The following is a 12,657-nucleotide window of genomic DNA, read 5'->3' as shown; positions in this document are numbered from 1 at the left end:
CTCGAAGATTGCTGTCAACCTATGAACCTGTCTGTGCCAACTCTTTGGCTAACCTCTCAGTTTTTGAAAGTATGTAATAAAAACATCGAGATCAGCTCTCATCCACAGCACCTTTACTAGATTTTCACCGTGTACTTCTTTTGATAGAAACTCCAAAGTTGTTTCTGATCCCACTTCTAAATTACTAGTCAATCCTTTTGCATTGCTTTATGATTCCTTTACCTTCTTATTATGTATTTTGCCTATTTAAATCAAGTGTTCCTTGTTCCATATCCACAAATTATATGTTTTAAAGTCCAACATTAATAGTTATCTCCTTAGGAGTATCTTCGATCAATGTTGTAGTAATAGATCACCTTGAGATTGAGAAACAGCGGGTGCATTTCTGTTAGTACTCCACACCGCGGTCATTACATTTTCAGGTGGGGCACTCACTATTGAACCAGCAACCTCATCTACGGCTCTTCTCTGTCTCTGGATAGCTGTGCTATATCCAGCTGCACCCATAGCAGGTACTCTGCTAGTACCATCACCGGTTCCTTGTGTGCTCTCAGTTCTAGAATTCAAAAGATCAATAATAAAATTACCCTCCTCATCAGTATCCTGACTCTGCTCTTTTTACTTCTTAGTTTTCTTCTTATCCTCAGTTTCTTTAACTATAACAGCATAAAATCCTCACACCTTCCATCGTGTCCTCCTTCTAACATTTCTCCGGACTATCCCACTTGTTCTTCAAACATTCCCCAAACTAACCCTTCACTTGCTTTGTCATTACCTTTCTTTCCATCTCGGTAGCTATTTAATCCCATTGTTTAGTATCTCAAATTGTGAAGGCCTGGGTAACACCTTTTTGTCATTCGTTGCCTGTTTCAGGAAACCTAGCTTTGCAGTATTAGATGTACTTTCTAATGGAACCTGTACATTTTACCAGAAACAATGTAAGTGTGCCATTCAGAAATCCAGGTACACATAGAGATCCCAATGCCCATCATCATTTCATGTGCAGGTGTACCTTCAGCAGGTGATTTCTGACCCTCAGTAGAGGGTACAACAGAAACTTTCATTCTTTTCATTACAGTTCCCATTATTTTTACTCATAAATCATGTAAAACTACTAGCGAACACAGACAAATCCCTTACATTTGTGTCTCTATAATTCCTTTGGGGTTTCCTGAACTCTTTGCACAGTGTAATTAAGTTTGGTGCAGTACATAGATAGCCTGCTTCCTCCAGTGATTTCATTCAGTTGTACTGGCATGTGTTACGGTGCATAGCCTAAGTTGGCAAACTGTGTAAATTGTTTTCGACATATTACCGCAAGTTAACCATTTGCAAAATACTTCTCTAACTCTAAGTCAACAGCAGTTTGTAGTAGGCCTTTATCAATCTTGTCACTTGGTAAAGAACACATATGTTAAAGTAATGCATTGTGCACACATCTATGGCTAAACCATCCTAAACAGAAAACCTACTCAGGTTCTGTGGTTTGTGCACATTTTCTGAAAACATTTGGCTTTTTCAATCACTTTGACTCCTTAGCCTCTGAGTCTTTCCTCCACATCTCCCCCTTCTTCCTTCCCTGTGCTGAGCCTTTATGATCTGGCTAGAAAGCTCAGGTGTCAACACACCATTATGTGAGCATTATTACAAAAAGACTTCAGCTGCACCTACATATTGAGAGCCAGGAGAAAATGCTTTGATTAAGTAGGTGTTGTGTGCTTCCACAATAAAGTGCTCACCCTCTACACAGCTGCGATAATTATTTTTATTTATCCAGCTGGCTAATGTTGACCTTAAGGGGCAGACACATGACATTGTAATGCTGTTAAAGTGTCTTCACTAACTAGATAAGTACGGTGTTTTTCTTTCTCAGCAGCACAGTTGGATGAGGGCAGTCATTAAGCTACATGGGCTTGTAGGTCTGGCATGACAGTGCATTTATCAGCCAGACCGATTCACATTATCAGTGCTTGTTTGTGACACTTCACACTTAAGCCTTCATAAAATTTACCCAGATTACATTGTGTACATTTTACCCAAGTTTTGGGAATTCTGAAGGTACACAGGGTTTGTGGATTCCCCTGGAGGGAACTGAAAACATAGCCAACATGTGGCAACATGTGTGATTTTCTTGTAAAACGTGCTGCAAAAAAAAGCATATGTTGTTTTGTAAACATTGCACCAAGAAAGGGTTTGTTGTGCAAAGATCACATCTCCCCAGCTTTCATGAAGCAGCAAATTTGTAAATAAAAATCATACTTTTTGCATTTTTCTCTATATTTTGTGGTTTTTACCTACTCACAGTTTGTGGGGAAACAGGTGTGAAACCCATGGGTGTGCCTTCCAAGCTATGTTTTGAAAAATCGATCAAATTTCCAAATTCAGCAAGAGGTCATTCATGTAGATTGCTGATGGTTTTCTCAAATAAAATAATAGTTAAAATAAAAGAATATTAAAATAAATAAGAAGGAAAAAAAGCAATAGGGGACAAAGGTTTCATCTGTAATATTTTTGCCATGATGGCTGATTTACAAAACTAATGCACAGTGTTATGTCCGTTAGTTCCTTTTGGTTGTAGGAATATATAAAGTATGTTGTTTTTCCTAAAACAGGTGGTACCCAATGGCAAAATCGTAGCTGCAGCTCAGAATGGTATCTCATTGTGTACATACTAAACATTTAATCATACAGTAAAATCTAATATATATGAATACATTTAAAATGGGTAGAAAGAAACCTAGGCATTTTTAAATGTGTCCAGTTTACTGAGTTTAGGAATATTGGTTATTTATCCAACTCTGAATTTGGGATTACCCATTCTATCATGTGATTCAGAGAGCATTTTGCAAAATGTCTAATTAATTTTCACATTGGATTACATTATAATGCAAACAAAGGTGAGAAATTCAATAGATAAGAACAAAATGAAGTGACCTCAAACCACAGTAAGTTGAGGAAGAAAGTACCTTTATTACCGTTTGTCTCCACAGCTTTCAGGGAAATACATCAACAGCCCTGGGAGCTTCAAGTGTAAACATTCTATCACCAAGGAGGTGACAGAACACTAGAATGACATATTAGAACAGCTTGACATTACTAGCTTAACATTACTACAATATCTTCTTTCCTCATAAATAAAGAAAAAAATAAAAAAAAAACAGAGAAGAAAATAAGGAAAAAAACATACTTAATGGAAATGAAGCAATTAGACAAAAAGTACAATGAAATAGCATAAAAATTGCAGTTATAAGACATAAAGCACAATAACATTGCATATCATAAAATGCATTACATATCCTACGAAATATGGAATAGAAAGCACTCAATAAACTGAAGACACAATAAAAATAAAAAGAGAGAAGCATTACATATCCAAACGTTTGGGAGGAACCCTCTTCCGACTACTTCTCTGCAAAGGTGGAACAGATGTTCCAGGAGAAGAAGAGAACCCTTTATTCTTATCAGAACCAGTACCTCGATGATCTGATTTATTGGAAGAAAAAACAAGAGTAGATTCTAATCCCATTTTCCGTGCAACTTTATCAGGAAGTTTATAAATTCTTGAAATGTTTCACCAATTCTTTCCATTGACTCTGACAGCATACCATGAGATAGAATCTACACAAGCAGGTGGACTGAATTTAGACATGCGTTTGGATACATTGTGAGGGATCCTGATTTTTACCCAATCTCCCACCTTGATTTTATGTAACCAAACTTTTTGTAGGAACTTGCTTCTGAAGAAAGAAGACTATTCTTGTTATTCACACCACTAGAACCGGGCAAGGAAATCTCACCACTAGCTCTCATATTGGATGTAAATGTAGACATTTTAGAAAATAAACCCCACTGTCTTATCCATGCAGGACACATACTAAAAGTGGCTACTCTCCCTTCGCAACAATTCAAAAGGACTTTTCCCCAAATCTGTACAAGGAGTGGTTTGGTGAGCCCATAACATGCTTTGCACAGCCTCTTTTACCCCAACTTCGCTAGATACAGCCCACTGTACAAACTCAACCAAAATACGGTTCATGCGCTCAATAAAACCGTTTCCTTGAGGATGATAGAGTGCAACATGACGGTGAACAATACCTGATTGACCTAAAAAATTGACAACTCCTTCTAAACAAACTGGACCCCGTTGTCTGACACTAGTTCTTTGGGAAATCCCTCTCTGGCAAAAAGACTCTGTGGAAAAAGGTAGGGCCGATGACCTTTTTCAGAGTTGCCCGGCGTTAACCGCCTCTATACCCGCTCAAGTTACCAAATAAAGAGGCAGGCGCTGGAGACTGGAAGGCAGGAAACAGAAGTTTTATTCCGACGGAGCAGAACACATCAAATCAGACAACAGGGTATCTTCTCGAGGTGCTCTAACCGCATCTCTGAGGCCTGGCCTCTTATACACAGGTTTACGATCTTTATTGCATGTCACACATTCTTGTAATGCTTTGAAGTATGAAAGGACATCCTCAGAATCCCAGCTTCAGGCCCGTTCCCACACACATTTACAGTTGAAGTCCCCACCCCGGTCACAACAGGTGAGGATTGTCGCACAGCTGGACATTCCGCCGATTCACGGAATGTATGAGGTTGATCGGATCTCATAGGGTGGGGGGCTTTGATCAACTCGAGGATCCTTTGATGGGGGAAGCTTCCTACTGTACAGGGGGGGGGGTAATAAATAGTATCCGCAGGGCCAGGTGGTGGCCTGGGAACGAGTAAGACAAACGGGCACACAGGAAAAGGGGGTTTTATCAAAGGACCCGGGACCATGAAAGGAATGAAGGGAGGTGTCGCGCTGGGAACAGGATGGGGTTCTGAGGCAGAGCTGCGCTGAAGAGGGGTTTATGACCCAAGGCATGTGAGAGCGGGGGCTGTCAGCGTGTGGGGGATGCTTGCGAGGTCAGGAGAGAGAGAGAGAGAGACGCGCTGGCTATCAGCGATGGGCAGAGAGGCCATGGTACTCAAAATGGCTGCCGCTTACGCACACGAACGGGCTCGAAAAGGGGGCAAGATGGCGCCGATAATGTTGACGCTGCAGCCTAAGTTTTAACAGTCCTCCCTTTTCAACATATCTAGCCAGCTTGTCTACTTAATGTCGATCTTCATTAAATTCCTAACCTCGACATCATATAATGCTCCCATGCGTTCATTTCCAAAGCCCACAGTCTTAGGGCAAATACAATTCGTACATAATGAACACAGAGGCGGCAGGCATTGAATTCCTAAGCATAATCCACATATTACAACTACAGGAATCAGGATAATGGTAAACAGTCTCCAGCCCCAGTTCTTAACAGTACTTCAGAACCATCCACCAAGCGACCATTCTTCCTGCTCCTGATGGACTTCTGAAGAGAGTCTGTGGAGGTGTTCGATGGCCTTGTACACTGAGGGTGAATTGTCCGGAATATATGTACAGCAGCTGGACCCAATAATGCGGCATGCTCCACCACGGTCCGCAAGAACTACATCTAGAACAAGGCGGTTCTGGAGAGCCACCAGGCGGACCGCTTGAAGCTCGGCTGTGTTGTTTGCAAGGATACCAGCTGTGATGTTCATTGTTGTCTCGACTGCCTGAGTCAGATGTCGGATGGCACGGCTGTTTGCCATCGGGCCCCAGAGTGGAACAAGTCCCTTCATAGCGTCGAGGAACTGTGCTCCTGTTGAGTCGGCTTGTTCAATGTCCTTGGCTCGCTTTTGTCTATGGTGATTTGCTGGGGATACATAGGTCGGAGGAAGGATGAAGGAGATGAAACACGTGCCCCCCCAGCCTTTGGGGAGCCAGGTGTAAGCCTTTGTACCGCAAACGAAGTACATGTTTGGAGAGGATACAAAGGAAGGTGGATCGGTAGAGTCCAAAGTTCTGGTGAAACGGCAAGCACTGCGGCCTACCAGCTGTGTCCCAAGCCCTTCTATGCACATGTGGCCTGTGACGTTGATGACAGATAGAGCCACAGTCAGAGTGGCAGCCGTTCGTTTCCGTAGGTAGGAGAAGGTGGGTCTGGTTGGATTGTTGAACACCTGCATCTCAATTCGTTCTTTAGCAGGGATGTCCATGTGGATAGAGTCGTTGGAGGTCTGCGGGCAGAAATGTGTCTTTGTTTTGTTTCGCCAGACCTCATGAAAGAAATGCGTCATGGTTTTGCTGGAGGTGGCATTGTCCTTATAGCTTTCTTGCAGGAGGATTAGCCAAGCAAGGCAGGAGCCATGAATTGAGAAGGGTGAAGGGATGAAAGGTATCGAATGTCCAGTGGCGTGGGGTAGCAACCCACAGATCCAGCAGTTGGTGGCATTGGTGGCGAGATTGTGCTGGTGCAGTAGCTGCACAAAGGAGTTGTTCCAGAACTCCTTTCGCCTTTCTCTGAGTTGAGGAGAGAGCGAGATCAAATAATGTTCCTTCATGGTAGTAGGCTGCGCAGTGGTTAGCAATATCTGATGAGCAGGTGTGCTTTCCTCCAAGATCCAGAAGGAAGTCATGAGGAGAAGGCAAAAGAGGAAGACAATGAAGAAAGCGATTGTCTTTGATTTGTGCATATTGTCAGTCTTTGGGTTCCTGTAGTGGGTATTTCCAGTTGCTTCCATCATCTTCCTATTTGGCGCTTCCATCATCTTCTTATCTGGCGCTTCCATCATCTTCAAGGTGCTTGGTAGCGGGCAGAACCACAGACTTCGTTTAGCTTCTCTCCGGGTAACCCTTGGTGGTGTTTAGGTCACCGTTCTGAGATTTAACTTAGTCCGTGGTCTACTTAGCCGAAGCTCCCTCCTTTCGATGCAGGAAATACCCTTCTCTGGATGGCACAGTGGGATCAGAGAATTTTGCAAGTTCAAGTGCCTCTGTATCAGGATAGCAGTTCAGTGATGGTCGATCCTTGTTCAGGAGCTCTTCCTGGTCGTCGATGTTTTCTGTTGTGGCCAGGGTCGAGGAGACCTTCTTGCAGTGGTGTGCGTGCAGCCAGTGCCGTTTCCCCTCCACTCGAAGCGCCGTCCGGGTGGTGATCAGTACTTGCCAGGGGCCCGTCCACCGGGGTTCCAAACTCTTCGCCCGTTGAAAATTCCGGACTAACACATAGTCCCCCGGTTGGATGTCGTGGCCCGGACCCCTGGAAGCATTGGAGATGGCCTGCTGCACCTGCTGATGAATGACAGACAGAGTTTCAGTCAACTTATACAAATAATCAGACATTAAGACGTCCGGGACGTCATGAATGGAGGTCGGTTTTGGTGCAGACCAGACGCTCATGGGTCGGCCGAAAACGACCTCGTAAGGTGTCAAGTGGTGTTTGGTGGGGGTGGAACGCATCGATAGCAATGCCAGTGGGAGAGCGTCTGGCCATTTCAGTCCTGTGGTAGCCACTATCTTGGCAAGTTTTAGCTTTAGTGTGGCATTGTGTCGCTCGACAAGTCCAGCAGACTGGGGGTGGAAGACTGCGTGGAACTTTTGCTTGATACCCAGCCCCTTTAAGATGAGCTGGATGACTTCGGCTATGAAGTGGGGGCCATTGTCGCTCCATAAAATTCGACAAAGGCCGTAGCGAGGGAAGAATTCTTTTAACAGTACTTTTGCAGTGGCCATAGCAGTGTTATCACGGGTTGGGTATGCTTCCACCCACTTGCTAAATGCACACACCACTACAAGCACATATTTCAGGCCTTGGCATCTGTCTAGTTGGATGTAGTCCATCTGTAGGACCTCAAATGGGTGATTGGGAACCCCAAACCCTCCCCGGGGTACCACAGTTCCTTTCCCAGGGTTATGCTGCAGGCATATCAAGCATTGTTGAACCAGACGTTTGGCGGAGTCTGTGATTTTGTCATTGTGCCAAACTCTGGAGACAAGTTCAATCATGGGGGCTGATCCTATGTGAGCAGGGGAGTGTGCCATAGTCAGTATGGGAATCAGGTATGAGTCAGGTAGCAACCATTTGTTCGTGTCTTTTGTCCGCCAGCAGCCTTCATCGTCTTTTAATCCCACCCGTGCCCATTCAGTCAATTTGTGTTGTGTGCTAGCCATTTGAATGTCCCTAATAGTGTCCCTAGCGTCGGTCCATTTCTCTGCTTGTGACCTGGTCACGTACATGCGTGTCGTCGTCCTATTTTCAGCTGTGGCTCGAGCAGTGATGTCGGCTAGTGCATTTCCCTGTCCAATAATGTCTGTCACTTTCGTGTGTGCCTGGCATTTGATAACAGCAAGTCTTTTGGGGAGAAGGACAGCTTCAATCAGGGCGGAGACTAAATCTCCATGTAAGATGGGAGTGCCGTGTGAGGTCAAGAATCCTCTTTCCTTCCAAAGGAGCCCAAAATGGTGAACCACCCCGAAGGCATACTGGCTATCGGTGTATATGTTCGCTGTGGTTCCTGCTGCTAGGATGCATGCCCGTGTCAGGGCAATCAGTTCCGCTGCCTGTGCAGATCGTTGTGTAATGCGGGCTGTCTCGACTACAGTTCGAGCCGTGGTGACTGTATAGGCAGCTGAAGTGGTGCCATCGGGGAGTTTGATGCAAGAGCCGTCCACCCACAGCTCTCCGTCAGGGTCAGGAAAAGCTGTGTCTCTGAGGTCAACCCTACTTCTAGTCTGTTCGTCCGTGAGGGTCACACAGTCGTGTACAGGGGGCACATTGGGATCGTTCTCTGGTAGGGGTAACAAAGTTCCCGGGTTCAGTGTGGTGCATCTTTTCAGGGTGATATGGGGTGCAAGCAGAGTCAGTTCGTATCCAGTCAGTCGTGCAGTCGTCAGGTGTTGCGTCTTAGTTTGGTTCAGGAGGGTGTCAACTGCATGGGGTACTAGTACCGTGAGGGAATTCGAGAGCACGATCCCCTCACTCTGTCGGATAGAGATAGCAGCGGCAGCTACAGCTCGAAGGCAGGCAGGCAAGGCTCTGGCTACGGGGTCAAGAGTGGCAGAGAAGTAAGCGCACGGTCTTTGCTTTGGGCCAATGGACTGGGTCAGGACAGATAAAGCACACCCCTCCCTTTCGTGAGTGTAGAGGGAGAAGGGCTTTGTGTAATCGGGGGTACCTAGGACAGGGGCCGAACAAAGGGCATCTCGTAGTTCCATGAAGGAGGATTGGCATTCAGTGGTCCAAGGGAGGGGGAAAGGGACATCTTTAGCTAGCAGAGAAAGCAGCGGTTTCACAATGAGGCTGAAGTTTGGTAACCACTGTCGGCAGAAGGAGGTGAGGCCTAGTAGGGAGCGGACCTGTTTCTGAGTCTTAGGGACAGGGGTGTCAAGAATGGTTTGGATCCGGTCGGGAGTAAGTTTCCTTCCGTCTTTGGACAGGAGGTGGCCTAAGTAAGTGACCTGGGGTTGGCAGAATTGCAACTTCTTTTTGGAGACCTTGTGGCCATTTTCCGCAAGGAAGTGCAGGAGTTGAATGGTGGCTGTGACTGCTAGTGGAGTGGTGTCGGCCACCAAAAGGATGTCATCGACGTATTGTACTAACACCACTCCATCGGGTAACTGGACCTGATCCAGCTGTCTCTTGAGGGCCTGACTGTAGATACTGGGGCTTTCTGTGTAGCCTTGGGGTGCTCGGCAGAACCTATATGAGCAGGCCTTTAGAGTGAAGCCGAAGAGATATCGGCTGTCTGGGTGGATGGGGATAGAGAAAAATGCGTTTTTGAGGTCAATGACAGTGAAGGTGGCGGCAGTAGAAGGAATCAAAGTCAGGATAGTGGTGATGTCTGAGACCACGGGGTACTGGGGTACAACCACTTTGTTGATCTCTCGAAGGTCAATGATGAAGCGGTATGCTTTCTCATCTGCCTCTCCTTGTTTCTTGATGATGGGCAAGATAGGGCTGTTGCAAACGTTGCTAACCACTTCCTCTACCACTCCTGCGTCTATCAATGACTGAATAATCTTTACCAATGCCTTCTCGCCCTCGGGCGATATCCGATATTGTGGAAGTTTTGGGAGTATTGCGTCCGGTCGGACAGTAATGTGCACTGGGTCAATCATCATGCGCCCTACGTCCGAATCTGTCTTGGCCCACAGATACGGAGGCAGAGTGTCAAGCAGGGACGTGTCAGCGTCATTGATAGAAAACATGCGTCGGGAAGGGCTATGTCTAAGCAGAATGGGGTTGTCGTACAGGAAAACTCGAACTCCGTCTTGAGAACATCTAATAGTCGCTCGGAAATGCTTCAGTAAGTCAAGTCCCATAATGGCGTCAGGAGTATTGGCAGAAAGCAAAAACGTCGTGTCAGTGGTATTGTTCTCTAAGTCGAAGGGGATCGGAGTGGACAAAGGGTTAGTGGAGGGCGTTCCATCGAAACCTATCGATGTCACAAGTGAGCCAGACAAGGGTGCCCTTGGAATCAGTCGTTTAGATAACGCACTACGTGTTGCGCCAGTGTCTACCAGAAATGGAGACTTTGTACCCAGGACCTTAGCAGTGACATAAGGGCCTTGCTGATCCACATAGAGCTCGACTGGATCCCTCCCTTGCCCTTGGCAGTCCTATGCGAAGTTGTGGGCATTGTCGCAGTCAGACTGCTGGTATTGGTTCTGTTTGGGTCGGTCAAATGTATTTGGTCTGTTTGATCTATCGTTAGTCGTGTCATTTGTGGGCCCCCGTTGCTGTCCTCTATTTCTCAGTCCACCCGCTACGTCCTTGGGGTCCCTATTTCTGTTCATCTCCAAAAGAACCGGGCACTGGGATTTCCAATGGCCGAATCCTTTACAGAAGGCGCACTGATCCTCTCTAATGTCTGTACGTCCAATGTGGGGTGTCGGGGTGCGGTCTTTAGGAGGTGCGTTCTTAGGGACATTTGTCTGATAGTTTCCTTTGTATTGCTCTCGTCCTATAGTCACCCCTTGCAATTGTGCAATCATCACCCTTTCTTTTAAGTCTTTCTTCTTTTTCTCTGTTGCCCTGTCATTTTCATTTTTCTGGTGTTCGTAATATTGGGCGATCTGAAGGATAGCCGCAGGTTTGGAGGCCGCCCAACTACTCTCGCTGGCCTGTAGTTTCTGGGAGACCTCCGGTGACAAACCCTTAACATAATTCTGGACAAACAGATGGTGTCCGGTTGCAGTGGTCATGTCCTGGCCGCTGTAATCGGAGAACACCGTTTCAAACCGGGAGAAGTAGTCTGATACGTCCTCCAGGGGTTTCTGACGGCAAGCTGTTACTATCGACCAGTCCACTTTCTTTTCTGGAATCAGGGTTTTCAGTTTCTGTACGATTTTATCTGGGAGGTCTAAAATGGGTTTCAAAGGCTTCTGTCCAGGTTCTCGTTGCCTATCTATGCCATCGAGTTGTGACCAGGTATGTCCGAACAGCTCAAGGTGGTCGACTTTCCGGATTTGCTTCCACACATCAGCTGGCAGACATAACCCGAAAAACAAGACAGCCAGGGTCATAATCGTTGAACCTAGGGCTGTACCCAATTCAGTATAGAAGGCAGTGGGGTTTTTACGTAAATCAGGCAGAGATTTCTGAAATGTCAGAATATCTTGCCGATCCCATGGCTGGTAAACCCAGTTGTACACAACCCTCCCTCTTGCATCTTGGTCGTTGACGTCATCGTGAGTTCCTAGACCTCGTGGAGGAACCCAGTAAGGGGCAGCCTCTCTTATTGGCATCATGGTGCTAGCTCGCTCAGTTTGTGGTTCGGTTGCTACAGGTGTCGTGGGTTTAGCTTCCGATTCCTGTTCAGTGAGGTGGTGGAAAACCTCAAGCGTACGCGTAAGGAGGTCCGTCACGTCACACTCGCCCTCATCCCCGATATCGACCTTCCTATACAGAGTCGTAAGGCTCTCGGGACCTTTGTCTCGATATCGGTCCTCGTACGCATTCAAGACATGGTAATAATAATAATAATAATAATAAGCATTTATTAAGCGCCTGGCTGCACAAGACTGTGTGTCCCCGCGCTGACTGCAAATGCCAACCCGTCAAAAAGAGCAAGAACTTAGGGAGCTAAGGTTTAGTATCTGGGAAATAGGTGAGTTTTAAGTTTAGCTCTAAAACTCATTTCAGATGGCTCCATACGCAGGTGGATGGGCAGAGCATTCCAGAGTTTGCTGGCTAGGTAGCGGAAGGATTTTCCGCCCATCCTAGCTTTTGTGATGCGAGGGATTTTAAATAGCATCCTGCCCGACGATCTTAGGTCTCTGATCGGCCTATGGATGGTAATAAGATCTCTCAAATAGCCAGGACCTTTGTTTTGGGCAATACGGTGTGCATAGCAGAGAGTTTTGAATATAATTCTCTCTTTGATTGGGAGCCAGTGAAGCTTGGCAAGCGCATGTTTAGTAGATGATCTTCGAGGGAGACCAAGCACCAGACGTGCTGCTGAATTCTGAATGCATTGTAACTGGTGCAGCCCCTTTTGATTTACACCGAGTAGGAGAACATTGCCATAGTCCAGGTGAGGGGATATTAATGCATGGACAATGGTTTTTCTCGCTTCGGTCGGCAGAAGATCAAGTACTTTACGGAGTACCTTTAAGGTGCCATAGCATTTGTTAGTAACTTTGTTCACCTGGGCTTTGCCAGAGAGGTCGGCGTCAAGCATGACTCCGAGGTTTTTCGCTGTCTCCACAGGCAGCGGTAGTTCTCCTAGCTCGCTCGGCCACCAAGCTTGTGACCAAACAGAGGCATTTTTCCCTACTATCAATACCTCAGTTTTATCTCCGTTTAAACG

The sequence above is a fragment of the Lissotriton vulgaris genome, chromosome 6 (assembly GCF_964263255.1).
Source record: "Lissotriton vulgaris chromosome 6, aLisVul1.2, whole genome shotgun sequence".
In the NCBI taxonomy this organism is placed as follows: Eukaryota; Metazoa; Chordata; class Amphibia; order Caudata; family Salamandridae; genus Lissotriton; species Lissotriton vulgaris.
Note: the sequence above shows the minus strand (reverse complement) of the source record.